The following is a 20,787-nucleotide window of genomic DNA, read 5'->3' on the forward strand; positions in this document are numbered from 1 at the left end:
CGTACGTATACGGCACATGTCAGGAAGCGGTTAAAGGGGTTGTCCGGCCCAATTTTATAAGTCTGCAGTAACTCTGTGTCACTGTGTGATGTGGGGATTCGCTGGCTTCAGACCCGGCACCGGAGGGTATGTATGCAATATATGCACTACCGGCCAGTGGGTGCGGCTTCACTTCCATACTCTTGCATGGAGCAAGGACGCACACTTTAGTCATCCACGTCAGTAGACTAAGTGTGGCCTTGCTCAATACAAGTGTATGGAGCAAGGTTGTACCCATCGGCCGGGAGTATATATAATGTATATATAAGCCTGCGTGTGCTGGAGAGGTTAATAAGTCTACAGTCACACAGAATATCTACAGGCTTATCTATTTGGACCGTACAACCACATTAAATGTTTCTATGTATTATTGTTTTTCAGAAAAGTTTCTTTGGGGTAGCCTGAATTTGACTTCGTTGTACTTTTTCAAATTACTGATGATAAAGGCTGCAACCTCAACATCAGTACCACATGAATACTATAGCTCAATGTCTACCAGATTAAAAAAAGTGCTCTAAAGTTTTTTAGAATTTCTCCCATAATAATACCTTTCCCACAATAAAGTTACTGTATAACAAAAGCACATAGAACCCCGGTTTCTATTTATAAATAAGCATAAAGTGAAACTTCATTAATACTGTTCACAAGTAGTAAAATATAGCTCTAAGGCCAGGTTCACATAGCGTTAACACAGCCCGTTCAATGCATAGCGTTGACGGGCTGTGTTATCGCTATAGCATAACGCGATATGCGTTATGCTCTACCGCTAGCGCTGAGGCTTCATCAGCGCTAATGGTGACGGAGCCTCAGACGCTGCAGCTCGTGTCCGAGGCTCCATCAGTGAATAACGGCAGGTCGCGAACGCGTGCCGCTTTACGGCATACGTCGCGATGCACAACATAATGGGGGTCTATGGCGGCGTTAATAGACTGCGCTACACCGCGTTATACCACTTTGTAATGCAGTCCATTTAACGGACTGCCATAACGCAGTGTGACCCCGGCCTAAGGGCTTGTGTATTTGATCCTAAAAATCAGACGAGTGGTAGCTGTCATTTTGACAGAGAGCAGTTATCCCCATGTTATTCAATGACACAGTGCACATGTCTGATATTTTCCTTGTGCAGTGTTTGCCTATGTAAAAATATCGCTACATGCCTGACTTTGACCCAATTGTGCCAAGCCATGCAAGTCAATGAGTGCGTGGGAAACATTGGACTGCAATTGGATGCATTGGAAATTTTTTTCTAAATATTTTCCTCATCTGAGAAAATAGGATCACACTATGTTCACATTCTGATCAAACTCTGATCGAGCTCTAGTCAGAGTTTGATCAGAATGTTATTTGCATAATCGGCTCGGGTGAGAGAATCTACCATCTGCACCTAGCCTAAAAGTCATATACATGTCAAGTTCAATGATTATTGCACTCTGTAGAATAATTCTCCAAGCTGATTTTACTTTACAGGTCCTTACACCACAGATAATATTCATATTTTTGCATGGTACTGGGATGCGCAAGAAAAGTTGCCAAAATGAAATATTGCTTGGCTGTGTAAAGATGAGAAAATTTATTTGAGTGTATTTGAATTCTACTTCTATCTTACAAAAATCTGTATTTTGGAGAATACAGACTTTTGTAATTCGTTTCACGAGAATTCAGCCAAATAGCGGCAGCTGCTCTCTTGCTGAACAACAGTCCTAGCGTATCGTGTACAACTTGCCAGAGATGCGATGTGACAGTGGTGTGGAGTAACGGACAGTAGAGATGGAGCGAACATCATCGTCTCCCTCCTTATTCGGCAAGCTATAGCGCTTACCGAAGAAGCCAGATACCTTGAGCGCACCCGATGATCAGCTGTTCGGCACTGCAGCTGCATGTGTCGCGGCTGTGTGACAGACACAACACATGCATGGAGAGCCTGTGTGTTGTGACTGTCACACAGTCGTGACACATGCAGCTGATCATCGGGAGCGCTCTAAATACCCGGGTTCCTGATGCAGCTTCTTTGGTAAGCACTATAGTTTATCGAATAAGGAGGGAGAAGACGATGTTCACTCATTTCTACCGGACAGCAAACAAGGAGCAGCAGGGATGGCTGGAAAGGTGAGGGGTGAGGTATGTTTTCTTTTTAATATTTCCCAGCTGCTTATCTCCCGAGGCACCCTGCCCGCTGTCTGGCCTTCCTTGCATTTATTGCCTCATATCACTGGCCTGGTGTTCACTCTAGGCTTGGGCTTATGGTCAGGGGCAGGCCCTGGAGTTTACTGTCCATTCTCCATGGCTTATTCACTGCCAAATGTCCTGGCCTAGAGTGATTACTGGGGAGTGACTTCTGGCCATATGCCCCGGAGGACTCTGTGCACGTGTAGCCTGCACAAGGTCGGAAGCCCCGGTCTGGACTGAACACTGGGGCGGAAATGCGAAGTGACAGAGGCGCAGAAGACCTGACACCGGGCAGGAAATATAAGAAGCAGCCAGTCAGATGAGCTAAATTTCAATAAAAAAGCAAGGGAAACTGAATGGAAGCAGAGACCTTTTGGTATTACTTGCATGAACAGTAGATAAGGATGTCAAAATGATGTCAATGTGGACATCAGTAACTGGTGGGTGTTATTCTGACAACTTTTCCTATGCTATTCAGTATGAAGGAGCCATGTTGTAATTTTTTGTATCATCAATAACTACGGTATGCAGACCAGCATGAGAACTTAGGAACATTTGGGGAGCCATACAAGGGTATAGCCCTTTTATTTTGCATGACCCTAGTAGAACTACTGAAAGTTTGATTAAAGATTCACTAAATGAGCAGTAAATTAATTTATATATGAAGAAATAAAACAGATCTACACAGATAAATATAGTAAATAATAAGCAATCACAAGGCTTAAAAACAGATTAGGGTAATGCAATAAAGGAGTAAATTCAAGTGCTTTATTTTATTAGTATGTTTAATATTTTCTTTTGTTTTATTATTCTATAAATATCTAATATATAAAGCTCAATGTGTGTGTGTGTATGTATGTATGTCCGGGATTGGCATCCGCACAGTCACAGCTACAGCCACAAAATTTTGCAGTCACACGTCTGGACCCCAAGAGCGTCATAGGCTATGTTGTGAGGTGAAATTTTAACCCCGCGCATTCCAATTCACCAAACAATTTTACGCCTTTCCACATAATGGGGAAAAAGTGTATGTATTGGCATCTGCACCGTCGTAGCTACAGCTACAAAATTTTGCACAGTCACACGCCTGGACCCCGAGAGCATCATAGGCTATGTTGTGAGACAAAATTTTAACCCCGCGCATTCCAATTCACCAAACAATTTTGCCTCTATCTACATAATGGGGAAAAAGTGTATGTATGTATTGGCATCTGCACTGTCGTAGCTGCAGCCACAAAATTTTGCACAGTCACACGTCTGGACCCCGAGAGCATCATAGGCTATGTTGTGAGGAGAAATTTTAACCCCGCGCTTTCCAGTTCACCAAAAAATGTTGCCCCTATCTACATAATGGGGAAAAAGTGAAAGGAAAAGTGTGGGAGGCAAATTGACAGCTGCCAGATGTGAACAAGGGTGACGTAAAGAATGAGAGCGATGGCGCCAAACAGTTTATACCGTACATTTGCTAAGGTGGGGCCCTGACATGGGATACCCACCACACACGGGGATATGAACACACACACAAAATGCGCCACACACTTCCACATGCTTCAACACATATACCACCCTCAGCACACATTTCACCACACATACACCAACCTCGCCACATAAAAGTCGAAACACAAAAGTCGCCACTCAAAACTCGCCACGCTGTCCCAGAGCTGTTTAAAAGATGAAAAATGAGCTGTGATTGGTTGCTATCAGCAACAGTTTTCTTTGTAGACAGTTGTGGTAACTGAGGCCTATTATTCTTATCATTTCTATGGTGTTATCGTCCTTCTGTAAAGCTGAAAATAACACAATTTATTACCGTGCCAACACAGACCACCCTCTGACACAGACTGCAGGGGGAGCCCAGTATCACACAGGATAGGATTAGATACAAAGCTCAGCAGTCAGTATCACACAGGATAGGATTAGATTCACAGCTCAGCAGTCAGTATCACACAGGATAGGATTAGATACACAGCTCAGCAGTCAGTATCACACAGGATAGGAATAGATACACAGCTCAGCAGTCAGTATCACACAGGTGAGGATTAGACACATGGCTCAGCAGGCAGTATCACACATGATAGGATTAGATACACAGCTCAGCAGTCAGTATCACACAGGATAGGATTAGATACACAGCTTAGCAGTCAGTATCACACAGGATAGGATTAGATACACGGCTCAGCAGACAGTATCACACAGGAGAGGATTAGATACAGGGCTCAGCAGTCAGTATCACACAGGATAGGATTAGATACACGGCTCAGCAGTCAGTATCACACAGGATAGGATTAGATACACAGCTCAGCAGTCAGTATCACACAGGATAGGATTAGATTCACAGCTCAGCAGTCAGTATCACACAGGATAGGATTAGATACACAGCTCAGCAGTCAGTATCACACAGGATAGGAATAGATACACAGCTCAGCAGTCAGTATCACACAGGAGAGGATTAGACACATGGCTCAGCAGGCAGTATCACACATGATAGGATTAGATACACAGCTTAGCAGTCAGTATCACACAGGAGAGGATTAGATACACAGCTCAGCAGTCAGTATCACACAGGATAGTAATAGATACATGGCTCAGCAGTCAGTATCACACAGAATAGGATTAGATACATGGCTCAGCAGTCAGTATCACACAGGATGGGATTAGATGAACGTTTTTTATGTGCAATATAATCATTATAATTTGTTAGAACTAACCACAGTTGGTTACTATGCCCAGGCAACGCCGGGCTCTTCAGCTAGACAATATATAAATATGAAACAATATGTGTATACAAAAATACAATATTCAAAGTATTAAAAGGTAAAATTGTCTACAATAATTTTATCATTTTCAGTCCTTTTATTCCGATTAATTGGATTGCTGCATAGATTCTTATGCTTGACAGGAGTAAAAAAAAAAAAATGAAAATCAAAACTCTCCACAAGTCAACTGAGATTTATGAGTCAATTCAGATTTGCGCAAAAAGACTTGAAATAGAAGAGAAAATAACTTGACAGGAGGTGGACACTTTGACATGAATCAGAAAATGTTGACGAATTAGGTCAAGTAGAAATATGAACAGGATCTTAACAATGGCAAAGGACACTATTGTGGGTCGGAATTTGCCACTGGGGTGCAGTACAGGAAACTTAATCTTTTGTGATAGCTGAAGAGTAGATTTAATAAAAGTAGTGTAAGTAAAAAGAACAATAACATGGCATGGTTGGATTACAGGTTTAGGGCTGCTGTAATTTCTGATAACTGAGCAACCTCCCACCGACTCCCTCATCGGCTGCCAGGAGATTTGCCTTTTATGTGTTGCCTTAACAGCTGCAGTAACAATAAGGTGTTAAAAGCTGTCAAACTAGGTTTCCCATGACTTCTGATAGCTTGATAAAAGGGAAGGAGTGAGATTCAAAAATTCCATCAGCATCTGTGCACATAAAACAAGAGTTATGGAGTAATTTGTGACTCACAAGGTTATAAATCTAGATAAGTTTGAAGGGATTAAAAGTTATACTTTAGGTCAGAAAAATATTCAGAATTGAGAGTCCTCAGTGGTTGATACCTTTTAATGGCTAACTGAAAAGATTGTAACACATTGCAAGCTTTTGAGACTACTCAGGTCTCTTCATCAGGCTAGACTAATACAAAATCTGAAGTCACATATTTATGCATAAAACAGCACAGAAAAAATGCAATAGATGAGACAAGTGAGTGAAGCAGAACAAGGATGAATGCTCATCGTCACACAATAAGAGAAAAAAGAATGGATCTACCTGTGGCAAAACATTTTGTATGATGGACAACAACACCATGGATATGAAATTACTGGTATTGAAAGGTAACTTCACATCTCAGAGAGAGAGAAGAGTCTGTGAGTATAAATTAATACGACCTTTGACACTCTCAATGATGGAATGAATGTGTCACATGGATTTATGTCTTTTTACATCAATTAAGACATTTGCTCCTAGGACCTTGTGGGGGCATCATAACACATTAGGAGACCCCAATCAGAGGACATAAAACATCCGAACTCCTTATCTATGAACTGGTCCAATATTTATGTTTCTCCCTCTCCCATAATCATAATTCTGCTTCACGTCACTTGTCTCATCTATTGCATTTTTTCTGTGCTGTGTTGTGCATAAATATGTGACTCCTCAGATTTTGTATTAGTCTATGCCTGATGAAGAGACCTGAGTAGTCTCGAAAGCTTGCAATGTGTTACCATCTTTTCAATTAGCCATTAAAAGGTATCAACCACTGAGGACTCTCAATTCTGAATATTTTTCTATCTACTGGCTAACACGGTACAAAGATATACATCTTTCCTGTACTTTAGGTCAGTGTCCCTTGTTTTTAAGTTGAATACTTTCTATTTTAAGAATTTTTCTGCTATTTTAATTTTTTATCTGATATACTTTGTTATTGTACCTTGTAGAAGAGAAAGGGAGAAGATGGATGATTTTTGGTATGCAGGAGGTGAACAGAGCGAGCAGTCTGTGAGGGACTCCAGATCCCATTAATATACCATACTGTGCAAAGTTATAGGCAGATATTAAAAAAAATCTGTAAAGAAAGAATGCTTTAAAAAAATAGAGGAACTCATTGTAGAAGTTGCTCCAAACAAATTGGAAAACTAACCACAGATTTTCTTGTCCAAATCCTTCTGTCTCTTCATATAATTCCTGATAGACTCAATAATGTTGAGATCAGGACTCTATCATCACTTCAAGGACTTCTTGTTGTCCTTTATACTGAAGATAGCTCTTAATGGCAATGACTTTAAATTTGGGGTGTTTTTGCTGGTGCAGAATAAATTTGGAGCCAGAGGACTCCCTAATGGCATTGTATGATGGATAAATATCTCCCATGTTTTTGTGCACAGTTGAGTTGCTTGGTCTTGTTTCCATGTTGAAGGTACTGTATGTTTTTTGGCCACAATTCTAGCCACTTCTTGACAGAATTCTTCAAACAGTAGTTGGGTGTAACCGGATCCCACTGGTTGCTGACAGTTCTGAGCTGTTGGTACTGCTGGACATCTGTTTTCAAAGTGAAGTTTGATGTGTCTTTCATCTGCTGCACTAAGACTTGGTCAATAACTTTGTCTATGATCCTTAACATTGCCCATTTCTTACTGTCCTCATTATTGAGAAATACATGTTTCAAGGATCTTACCATGCAATGGACTGGAAACAGGGAAAAAAAATCCAAGTGCAGTGGAGTAAAGAGAAAATGCAGTTCCACCATTGTTTTATGGCTTTTGTTTTAAAGAGATCATTGCGCAATAAAGATGACTTATTGCGGAATAAAAATTATTTTCCAGGTCATTACAATTACAGTGATATTAAAATTATATACTTTGTTTTCATTTTAATGGTGAAAAAAATACATTTGTAAAAAATATATCTGGTTTGTTTTGCAATTTTATTTTTTACTTTTCCATATATTGAGCTGGGTGAGGGCTTGTTTGTTTTTCATGGCAAACTGATGGTTTTAGATATAATATTTTGTAGAATATTCGATAATTTGACTTCTTTTTATTCCATTTTCTGCAAAGGGTCAGTGACCGAAGAAAAACAAATCTGGTATTTTTTGGCATTTTGATTTTTTTTAGCTTTATGGCATTTACTATGTTTTATATTTCTCTAGTCACCTTCCACGACAGCCATATCGGAGGATGTCACCCCGCCCTAATGGGGGACAGGAAATGCACAAGAGGTTAAATAACCCTCCCCTTCCTACAACCTCCAGTGTTTTTACTGTCCCCTATGGGGCATGAAGAGGTCCAGATAGTGCTGCCATGGCCGGCGACCGGATGCACTACACCGAATACCTAGAAGTCGGGTGGCCGACGGTCGGGGGGCTCCACTCTCCTCCGTATCACAGGTCGCTCCTGTCTCTGCTGCGGCGCGACTCGGGACTTCTGTCCGCCTCTCCTGCGCCCCCCCAGGGGTAAAGTGAGGCGGCGACGTGTGGCTGTGGTCCTCGGTGAGCTCCCCGGCATCCTCCTCCCCACAACGGCTGGCACACACGCGCACCGGAAGTGACGCGGTGCCGAACTTCTGGTTCATCATGACCAGCCCCCCCAGAGACATTTCAAAGGGAAGGGCAAGATGGGCCAGTGGAGTTATCCGAAAGGGGGTAAGGGCAGAAATATTCTGGCCCCCCCAACAACAACAAAACCCTACTGACAAACAATGACAGTATTCCGGTCGGGGGCCGACTCTCGAATTTCATAGATCAATGGCAGTCCATAACATCAAACCAATGGGTTCTTCGCACCATTCGCGATGGACTGAGATTGGAATTTAAGAGTCCTCCCCCTCAATGCCTGAGAATAACCTCCCTGCAGGCGCACCTCCAAAGATCCTTGCTGTCAGACATAAAAACACTTCTGCAAGCAAAAGCGATCTCCCCAGTTCCACAACAGGAGCTGGGCAGAGGCCACTACTCTCGCCTAATTATAGTCGTAAAGCCCTCAGGGAAACACAGGGTTATTATAAACTTGAAATCCTTAAACCAAGTGGTGAAGTACAGGCGATTCAAGATGGAGTCTGTCAAAACAGCAATCCCCTCATAGGACAGGATTGGATGATGGCTACAATAGACCTGAGGGACGCTTACTATCGCATCCCAATTCATCCAGACCACAGGAAATTACTCAGGTTTGCGGTGTCCCAGGGGTCCCAGGTCAACCACTACCAATTTAATGTCCTGCCGTTTGGAGTGTCATCAGCCCCTCGTGTGTTTACCAAGGTGATGGCAGAGGCAATGATTTTCATTCGCCAGCAGGGGATCTGCATTGTCCCATACCTAGATGACCTTCTAATAATAGTTCCATCCATATCTCGCCTGAACCAGGATGTAGGAAAATCTCTGGAGATTTTACAATCCTTGGGCTGGATCCTCAACCTGAAAAATCAGACCTTCATCCAAAAACAATGAAAAAGTTCTTGGGGATACTCCTGGACTCGGAAAAGCGAACATCTTTTCTACCCAGGGAGTGACAACTCGACCTGGTTCAGAGAGTCTCCAAGTTCAGAGCCCAGAGGACACTAACCCTGAGAGACTCAATGTCCATGCTAGGTTCGCTTACAGCTTGCATCCAAGCCGTTTCCTGGGCCCAAGCCCATACTCAGATCCTTCAGTCCTAAGTACTCCCGTGTTCAAGGAAACACCGGAATATACTGACTAGGAGAACCCTTCTTCCCGGTCATGTGAAGGCATCTCTTCTATGGTGGCTGAATCACCAGAATCTCCAGCAGGGGTCAGCTGGGATCAGCTTCCCCTAAAAATCATCACCACAGATGCCAGTCAGAGAGGCTGGGGCACTATAGTGGAGAAATCACACTTCCAGGGGATATTGCCCCCTGACGTCAGAACCAGCTCCTCAAATGTGAGAGAACTAAGAGCGGTAGAGGAAGCACTGAAGGCAGCATCGTCCCTTGTCCAATATCATCATGTATGTGCCTGCTCAGACAATATGACTACAGTGTCCTACATCCGTCACCAAGGAGGCATGAAATTTTTCAACCTAAAATTGGTGACGGCAAGAATCTTCTCTTGGGCAGAGAAGTATCTACTGTCGATATCAGCAGTACATCTAAGGGCATTGGACAATGTGGAGGCAGACTTCCTCAGCAGGAAGGATGTTCATCCCGGGGAATGGAGCCTAGACCAAACAGTCTTTTTGTCTCAGGTCTCAAGATGGGGATATCCTGAGGTGGACCTTTTTTCCAGCAGTCAGAATGCAAAGGTGGAAACATTTTTCTCCCTCAGCCCCACCGACAGAGCGTGGAAAGTAGATGCCTTCTCCCATCCGTGGCAGTTCGATCTGGCCAACGCCTTTCCTCTGATTCCCATGATAGTGAGAACACTACAAAAGATCTTAGAATTTCTTCAGGATGGTCTGGATCTGGGACTCACACCTAGTACCTTAAAGGTACAGGTGTCAGCCCTTAGTTCATTCTATGACCAGGACCTGGCAAACCATCTATAGATCAAACGATTCATAACCTCAGCGTCTAGGATCCGTCCCAGACTCCATAGTCAGATCCCCCTGGGACTTGAACCTACTTCTCAGGGGCTTGACCAGTGAGCCATTTGAACCACTGTCTTCCACAACTCTAAGAAACTTAAGGCCAAAAACCATGTTCCTGGTAGCAATCGCGCAAGGTGCATAGGAGAATTGCAGGCCCTTTCAATACAAGGGCCATATTTAACCATCATGGAGGATAGCATCATCCTGAGATTAGATCCCTCTTTTATGCCTAAGGTAGTCTCGAACTTTCACAGGTTCCAGGACATCATATTGCCTTCCTTCTGTCCAAACCCCTCCAACACGAAAGAAGAGTGTTCCACACCCTCGATGTCCGCAGAGTAGTTCTCTTCTACCTCCAGCAGACAGAGAGTTGGAGGATTGATCAGAATTTATTCATTCAGATTTCAGGACGAAATAAAGGCAAAAAGGCAGCAAAAAATACAATCGCGAATTGGATTAAACAAGCGATCAACCTCGCCTACTCGTCACAGAATGTTCCCCCTCCTACATCGCTAAGAGCCCACTCTACTCGTTCAGTAGCAACATTGTGGGCAGAAAGAGGGAACGCATCTTTGGAGCAGATATGCAGAGCCGCCACCTGGTCGTCTGTTCATACATTCACCAGACATTATAGACTAAATTTCAACAGGGATTTAACGTTTGGCAGATGCGTTCTGCAGGCTGTTATCCCTCCCTAACAAATTATTTGTTGGTATTCCTCCGATATGGCTGTCATGGAAGGTTCCTAGAAGCCGAATTACCAGTAAGACTAATTCTATTTTTTATAGACCTTACTTTTATGGATGCTGAAATACTGGATATTTATTTTCCTTTTTTAAATTCTATGTTTAATGGGAAAAGCGAGGTTATTTAAGTTTTGGTTTTTTTATTTTTTTCATATTTTTAATAACTTTTATTTTACTTTGCACTACTTTTTAGTAGCCTGATCCCCTTTTGTGATTGTGGAACGAGATGTCAACTTTCTCACATAATTGAATTTCCTGCACTTCTTAACTGCACTCCTCCTCTTTCCTTCTCTCTGTCAAATATATACTGAATGATTGTTAAATTTAGGTTTATGTCAACATTCTAATTTCCTTTAATCTTATTGGTACTAGGGATAAATACCAGAAACTCAAGCATGGGACAGATCTATTACATGATGGGGCCCAACCAGCACCTGAAGAACTTAATTGACTTAAAGAGAATCTGTCAAGTCTTTTTTTTATATTAAACTGCCCCCGATGTCTTGCTAGTGATGCAATGTGCATCACTATCATGGTCTTCTCGAGCAAAACTTCCCACTATTTATCTAAAAAAAAGTTTCATCCTTAGGGAATTGCATTACATTTCTTCTTTTTCAGTCATAGGGGTGGCGCTTGTGATTCTTTCAGTAAATGTCAGTCACGGGCTCCTTCAAATTATTCACGCCCATCATACCCTGATTGATTGCTTGGACTGCCCCGATGTCACGGCAATTGCCTAGTAAATTTCTTGTGCACCGACTATCCGGTCCCCGTGCATGCGCACTGAATCTATGTGTATGTCACCAGCTGCATTTCATTTCTGCACATGGTCTCGAGCAGCATGAACACAGTGCTGTGCATTGCGCGCATTGCTCACTGTGGTTCTGGAGCATGTGCAAATATGAAATGAAGCTGAGGATGTTCACCTAGAATCAGTATGCAAACACGGGGACCAGATGGTAAGTACGCAAGCATGGGATTTACTGAGAGATTGCCATGACGTCAGGGCAGTCCAGGCAGTCAATCAGGTTGAGGTAGGCATGAATAATTGGAAGAGGACCATAGTAATGGAAAACTGACCGAACAAAGAGCTAGTCTGAACTAGTGCATACCAAAAACTACTAACATAGTAAATAAAGCAAAGGTTGCACTCAACTGCACTAAAGCAAATCAGTGTGTGATACGTGAGTTGTGAATACCTTAATGGATTATGGAAATTAAAAAAACACATGAGATGCTTAGCCTTAGCACAAAATTGGGCCAAAAATTGTGAGCCCATCCACCAAAGTCAATCTAATCTCATGGATTGGATGGGTCCCTGACCTAACTGCCCAGTGTGAGCACTTACCTCTGGCTAATAAATGTGATTGGATGTAATTAAAACCACAGCATGGTGAAGGGCGGGGTGTCCAAGTCAGAAAAAATAGTACATAGTAATTGAAAACTAACCGAACAAAGAGCTAGTCTGAACTACAAAATCTACCATTTACAAATGGCGAATTATCAGCGCCTCCGCCTTTTACAATGACCTTTTCACACTCTCATTAGATGCTTTAATATAGATTATAATGTCTGAGTTTATTGATGCTAATGTGCATGTGCATTTCCTGAAACAAGTAGTATGAGGCTAGAATAATCTCAGTGGCCAGTGTGAAAATTGCATAATTTCTAGTTTTTTATATACAGATCTGAAACAAATACCAACAAATTCAAAAAAATAATTTTACACAAAAACCTTGGGTCATTATCTGAAGATAGCCTTCTATACAGTGGATAGTTTAGATAATTGTGTTTTGCTGGTTTTTTTTTCAATTAAGTCTTAATTTTAGCGTTTTAAAATGACTAATTTTCATTTTAACTAGTTATTATGAATTATAGATCATACGATTCTCCCTTTAAGTTCTATGGCAATTAAATCTTCATGGCAGGAAAGATCCTGGGACTTAACTGGGCAACCTTTACACACTTTATGTCACCAGTTTCACAGTCCAAATACTGACAGTATAATTCCCACTTAGGACTTTATTATTTATACCTGTCACATTTATTTCAACACAAGAATTCAATTGGCAATCTTAAACTACCAAAACTTGAAAATAGTTTCCTAAATTAGCTGAATTATATACAGTACTATTATTATATATGTGTTTTTTTTTTGCTTTTTTAGGAAAAGGTTACTATATTATCAAATATTATTATCACTTTAGAGTACATCTCACAAATTATGTTTGATTTTATACAGTTATTCTTGCTTGCTAATTCTTTAGTTAAAGAAACTTTTCCTAAATTGTCTCTATCAGTGATGTTCTTTTTTATATGTACATTGAGTTATTTTTTTGTGTAGCTCTATTATACTTCATTTTTATAGCTAACTGTGATGATATATGGGACACTTGTGGTAGTGGATAAAAAGAAGACCCACCTTAATTGGGGTTATTAATATCTACCTCATAGGGTTTTTGCAATCCTTTCGAACAATGGATTAGGATCATAGGTTGACCAGCTATATACGGTAACTAAAATTCACTTAATTTTAAAGACTGAAGTCCTTGCTTCCATAAACCACTTGCTAGACCTATCTGTAGCAATTTTTTTTTTTACTTGAAACACACATTAACTAAACCCTGATGCCTGATCTTGATACAGAAAATTGTAACTTGACAGTAAACGCCTTCCCAACTTGGCTATTTTCCATTTTTGCGTTTTCGTTTTTCCCCTTCTTTTTTCAATAGTCATATCTATTTTATTTTTACCCATATGAGGGCTTATTTTTGGTGGGATGACTTTTGAATGACACCATTCATATTGTGTCATATAATGGAAAACAGGAAACAAATTCCTGATGCACTGAAATGGGTTAAAATGTGCAATTCCACAATTGTTTTTATTTTTAATGTACCATGTTCACTATTTGGTCAAACCACCCTGGCAATATGATTATCATGGTCAGTACCATCACACACATACCAAGCACCCTGGCAATATGATTATCATGGTCAGTACCATCACACACATACCAAGCATATATAGTTTTTTATATTATTTAAATGACGAGGAACTCAAAAGTCTGTAAAAAAAAAATTGCATTTAGATTATTTTTCTAATTACGTCAATTTCCAGTTGAGTTAATTTTGTATTTTGGTAGATTGGGCTTTGACAGATGTAATGACACCACATGTGTATTTAATGTGTATTTATTTATTTTTTATTGAAAATTGGGCAAAAGGAGGTTGACTTGAACTTATTTTTTTGTATATTTTTTTTACTTTTCTGTGTATTTGTTCGTTCCTTTAGGAGACTTGAACCTGTGATTGGACGATAAGAATGAACGTTCAGCGGAGCGCTAGGAACACCAGGAAAAAGTAAGTGCTTCTTCTTTAGCCCATAAAACGTTTCGACTGTAACCCCATCTTCATCAGGTGGCAGTTTATTATTAAAAGACAGGAAGGGGTATATATATAACAAACAGCCAATCAAATGATCCAGGCAATCAACAATCACATGATTAGCATGTCACATGACAGAATTAATTTACATAGGAACACACAAGGAAAAAATAAGAATAAAAATACATAATAAAGCAAGATTAAAAAGTAAGATTAAGAACATTTGTATTGCAATAAAGAATATTTAGCTAAAAAGGAGTAAAAAGAAATAAAATTATCTCATCACTTTCTCAGTAGTCAGGTTCAGTCCCTCAGGGGCCAACGTACCTAGCTTAAATATCGATTAATTAAGCTGCTGTAACGATCAGATACAGTATCTGGTATATAATAAATAATTATTAACTTTAATGATTTTGGATCCTTCTGATGCATAGTAAGCAAATGTTTGGCAAGCTGTGCAATGGAAAGCCATTCTGAATGTTCTGGTGGTGCTTATTTAGCCACTCGTGCATGGTCTGTATCGTGTGGCCTACATATTGGAGCCCGCAACTGCATTCCAATAAGTACACTACAAAAATTGATTGGCAGTTGACAAAATGATTAATTTTATAACTAATGCACATGTTATTAGATCTAAATTCCTTAACACCGTTGATGATAGACAAACAACACAGGCACTTCACAGTTCTACAAACTAAACATCTGGGGTTCCTGGCTAATTGGGCCCCAGACCCAGGAGAAGGATTCAAAGTTGTATTGCTCAGTGCAACAAGATTACAGAGAATCTTCTTCTGGGTCTGGGCCCAATTAGCCAGGAACCCCGGATTTTTTGTTTTGTTTGTAGAACTCTGAAGTGCCTGTGTTGTTTGTCTATCATTAACAGTGTTAAGGAATTTAGATCTAATACCATGTGCATTAGTTATAAAATTTATCGTTTTGTCAACTGCCAATCAATTTTTGTAGTGTACTTATTGGAATGCAGTTGCGGGCTCCAATATATAGGCCGTACCATACAGACTATGCACGCGTAGCTAAAAAAGCACTGCCAGAATATTCAGAACAGCTTTCCATTGCACAGTTTGTCCAAATATTTCCTTACTGCGCATCAGAAGGATCCAAAATCATTAAAGTTAATATTTATTTATTATATACCAAATACTGTATCTGATCGTTACAGCAGCTTAATTAATTGGGAAATTTTTGGGATATTTAAGCTAGGTACGTTGGCCCCTGAGGGACTGAACCTGACTAATGAGAAAGTGATGAGTTAATTTTATTTATTTTTTTACTGCTTTTTATCTAAATATTCTTTATTGTAATACATATGTTCTTAATCTTACTTTTTATTCTTGTTTTATTATGCATTTTTATTCTTATTTTTTCCTTGTGTGTTCCAATGTAATTTACTTCTGTCATGGGACATGTTAATCATGTGATTGTTGATTGCCTGGATCATTTGATTGGTTGTTTGTTATATATATACTCCTTCTTGTCTTTTAATAATAAACTGCCACCTGATGAAGACAGGGTTACCGTCGAAACACATTGTGGGCTAAAGAAGAAACAATTACTTTGGCCTTGTGTTCCTAGTGCTCCGCTGACCGTTCATTCTCATTGTCCAGTTCACTGTCCTCCTTGGAGGTGTAAGGCTGGAGCTGCAATGAATCACTGATTCCCGTTCACTTTATTTACCGCCCTCCTAGTGCTTCTTTGTGACCGATACCCCTATTGACTTCTGTTGAACCTGTGATTGGCTGATCGCTTGTGTTATTTATAGCAATAGCACAGTATTTTTGTATTTAGCAAAAATCAGGGTCCTATTAACATCAGTCAAAAGTTGGAATTCACAGGACTACCATCATGAAGGACAGGCACAGTGGTCTTCAGCAGACTCCTAGCTATCATGGCAACCCATTGGCACCCCGTGATCACGTTATAGGAGCACCAATAGGTGCATGGAATGACACGCTCCCGACAATATGCTATAAATGCCGCTGTCAGAGATTGACACCTGCATTTAAAAGCAGAACTCCACCCACAGCTGTTAAATGCAGATGATGACTGAATATTACAGCCATCATCTGCAGGGAAAGTGCCTGTATCAAAGTCAAGGAGATAAAGTATGAGATAATTCTATCAACAGAATTTTCTGATATTGCTGGAAAAATAACACTGATTTAATACATAATTAGAATATGGAATTCAGAAAAGAAAATATAATATTGAGAAGATGATGAAGAAGGAAAAAGGGAGGAGGAAAAAAGGGATAAGAAGAATGAAGGAAAATGAGGAATATGAAGAATGAACAAGATGGAGAAGAGAAAGAAGGGAGAAGATTACTAAGAAGCAGACGAATGCTGAAGAAACAAAAGAAGAGGAAGAAGAGGAGGAAGAAGAATTCCATAAGATATATGTGAACTTGACTTTGTTCACCCAAATCCATTACAGAGATAATCTGTGGTTACATTGGGGACTGAGTCTACTCCATTGAAGCTTGCTCCCACCTGTTAAGTAACTTAAAGTACTGATTTATCTCCTTTTGTTACTGTTATTGTGTTGTAAAATATTATAAACTAGTAGAATACCCGCGGCTTTGCTGGCAGAAAATATGTTAAATTATGGTTATGGTAGCTAAAGTAAAATTTTCAGTGTCACCCTGAAATTGACATTTTCAGAGTGCTACAGTAAACTTTTTTTTCCACTTTAAATTTTTATTATTTTGGCATTTTACTAGTTTGTTGTTCACATCAATGTTACGACAACTTTTTTTTAATTTCAACATTTTTTATCAAAAAATTAAAATGTATGCACCTTACACAAACTCCCCCCTCTCTCCAGTGTAATCTATAAGTAGTTCACTGACAAAAGAGTAAAATTGGTTTACAATTAAACAACTATCTATTGTAGTGCTTTTTGGTAAACAATGTTTCTGGTTTTACCATCAGGTGCATATATGAAAAGATTTTTGGAGTTACCCACTCTAGAGCAAGCAACGTACAACTGTCCATGTGAAAAACACAGGCTCTCCAAATTAATGCCGGCTACGTTAAGTGATTGATCTTGTGCTTTGCTTATAGTCATAGCAAATGCAAGTCAGATACGGAACTGCAGAAGCTTAAAATTGAAAGGCACGTTGCTTGGTTTCAAAGGAATACGTGTAATAAAAACATTTGCTCCCTTAGAGTTTCCCATAACAATAGTGGCTTCAATAACATTGGGCATGAGACTCTTAATGCACAATCTTGTTCTGTTACACATTTTTGGTAGATCAAGGTTCCGAAGAACAATTATCGTGGCTCCTATTTTTAAAGTGAGCTTATGCGGTGGCATTCCAGGAGGTTCCAAAGAATTCACGAACTCCAATGGATACATCACAGCTTGTTCACTCTCCATTACTGAATCAATGGACATGTATGTGGTCGCTAGACCAGGCAGCCTTCCCTGAATTATTAGATTTATGGAGTTGACACTATCATTTTTAGGGGCTAGGATTGCACATTCACAAATCCACTGATGATTGTTAAAATTGTTAAAATATAAGGGAAAACTTGGTCAATAAGTTCCACGACCAAAGATGTCATTTCACAAAAATCTTCCGGAACGGGAATGAGACCATTAGTGGAATCAGTAGGGAACCTGTCATTTCCAAGGCATAGTAGCTGGTGCGTAAATTGGTCCACAGTTGTATTTCCCATCAAATGAACCAGCAGATTAGTAGTAAGAGTTTGCTTCTGAACATCCACAGATAAGAAGATTTTAGACAGGCATTCAGCTCATCCACTAGTGTTGCTCCCTTAAGAACAGGTAATGTCTGGCAGAAGTCACCTGCAAAAATTATGACAATTCCCCCATTAAATGATCAGTTCCCCGCAGATCTTTCAAGGTGCGATCAAGGATCTCGACCACTTTCTTGTGTGCCATGGTATATTCATCCCAAACAATTACTTGGCAAGTTTCAGCCTGCCTTAGCTGATTCTTGTGAAGACCACATTGCCGTTGCTCTGATATCTCAGCTGCCTTACATTTACCCTCATCCATTTCTTTTCAAGCGGATCGTCACATTGTTCACTTGTCTCAGTTCTTTGACATAATTTTTCTTTCTTAGGTTTTGGATAAACTTGCCCAATAGATGGTTGTTTTTTTAGGCATTTTAAAAATGAGACCTTAGTATTATGACCCTATAGTATTCACCTGACACTGATAAGAGATGTAATAGGATGAATAGTATATACAGAGCAGCCCTCACACAGTATTACTATGACCTGAAGGAGCTCTCATCTCAGTAATGAAAACTGCCTCACAGGCAGACTTGTCTAGTTGCCCATAGCAACCAATCAGAACTCAGCTTTCACTTTACCTCAGCAGCTTCAATGATGAAACCTCCCTGTATAGTGAGCAATAATGACAATCTTACTATGAGGCATGTTTTGCCTGACCCATATTGCTGTTCAGTAATGTTCATCCGTGTGCATAGGGTGCATCCATCTGAGTGTGTTTGCATGCGTGTGTGGTCCTTGCGTGCGTGGGTGTGTGTTTGTGTGTTGGTGTGCAAGTGGTATTTGTGGGGTGGTCTTTGTGTTGTGTGTGTCTAGAGTGGTCTGGTGTTTGTGTGGTGTGTTGTGGAATTTGTGTGGTGTTGTGCTTGTGGACTGGGGTATGTGTGCTGTCTGCGTGATGTTTATATGGTGTTTGTGAAATGTTTGTGTGTTGTGTGTGGAGGTGCATCCCATACATCAGTGACTCTTTGGCACCGTTGCTATAATCCGTCCCTGTCAGTCACAACTGTTGCTTTCCCCTCAGCGCTTTTACTTTCACCTTCACATTTCTCCATTATATGTATAGGGCCTAACTTCGGGGGCCCCAATCTCATGACGAGGGTACACTAGCGAGATTTAACATGCACAGTACTCTGCTCCTGTGGGTGGAGAGGGGGTGTGCCAAATTTCACCCAAATCGCGCGAGAACTGTATATTTGTATAGATCGGGCTACTACAGATTTTGAGTTTTATATACAGTGGGGAAAAAAAGTATTTAGTCAGTCAGCAATAGTGCAAGTTCCACCACTTAAAAAGATGAGAGGCGTCTGTAATTTACATCATAGGTAGACCTCAACTATGGGAGACAAACTGAGAAAAAAAAATCCAGAAAATCACATTGTCTGTTTTTTTTTCATTTTATTTGCATATTATGGTGGAAAATAAGTATTTGGTCAGAAACAAAATTTCATCTCAATACTTTGTGATATATCCTTTGTTGGCAATGACAGAGGTCAAACGTTTTCTGTAAGTCTTCACAAGGTTGCCACACACTGTTGTTGGTATGTTGGCCCATTCCTCCATGCAGATCTCCTCTAGAGCAGTGATGTTTTTGGCTTTTCGCTTGGCAACACGGACTTTCAACTCCCTCCAAAGGTTTTCTATAGGGTTGAGATCTGGAGACTGGCTAGGCCACTCCAGGACCTTGAAATGCTTCTTACGAAGCCACTCCTTCGTTGCCCTGGCGGTGTGCTTTGGATCATTGTCATGTTGAAAGACCCAGCCACGTTTCATCTTCAATGCCCTTGCTGATGGAAGGAGGTTTGCACTCAAAATCTCACGATACATGGCCCCATTCATTCTTTCATGTACCCGGATCAGTCGTCCTGGCCCCTTTGCAGAGAAACAGCCCCAAAGCATGATGTTTCCACCACCATGCTTTACAGTAGGTATGGTGTTTGATGGATGCAACTCAGTATTCTTTTTCCTCCAAACACGACAAGTTGTGTTTCTACCAAACAGTTCCAGTTTGGTTTCATCAGACCATAGGACATTCTCCCAAAACTCCTCTGGATCATCCAAATGCTCTCTAGCAAACTTCAGATGGGCCCGGACATGTACAGGCTTAAGCAGTGGGACACGTCTGGCACTGCAGGATCTGAGTCCATGGTGGCGTAGTGTGTTACTTATGGTAGGCCTTGTTACATTGGTCCCAGCTCTCTGCAGTTCATTCACTAGGTGCCCCCGCGTGGTTCTGGGATTTTTGCTCACCGTTCTTGTGATCATTCTGACCCCACGGGGTGGGATTTTGCGTGGAGCACCAGATCGAGGGAGATTATCAGTGGTCTTGTATGTCTTCCATTTTCTAATTATTGCTCCCACAGTTGATTTCTTCACTCCAAGCTGGTTGGCTATTGCAGATTCAGTCTTCCCAGCCTGGTGCAGGGCTACAATTTTGTTTCTGGTGTCCTTTGACAGCTCTTTGGTCTTCACCATAGTGGAGTTTGGAGTCAGACTGTTTGAGGGTGTGCACAGGTGTCTTTTTATACTGATAACAAGTTTAAACAGGTGCCATTACTACAGGTAATGAGTGGAGGAAAGAGGAGACTCTTAAAGAAGAAGTTACAGGTCTGTGAGAGCCAGAAATCTTG

At 40.7% G+C, this 20,787-nt stretch overlaps 1 protein-coding gene across 6 annotated transcripts in view; it reads right to left on the minus strand.

Annotated features, from left to right (window-relative positions):
* Positions 1–20,787, minus strand: part of AJAP1 (adherens junctions associated protein 1) — a 542,737-nt gene that overhangs the window by 9,296 nt on the left and 512,654 nt on the right. The window lies entirely within an intron of this gene.

Source organism: Dendrobates tinctorius, unplaced genomic scaffold, assembly GCF_039654945.1.
Source record: "Dendrobates tinctorius isolate UK_male_01 unplaced genomic scaffold, ASM3965494v1 ptg000326l, whole genome shotgun sequence".
NCBI classification, from domain to species: Eukaryota; Metazoa; Chordata; class Amphibia; order Anura; family Dendrobatidae; genus Dendrobates; species Dendrobates tinctorius.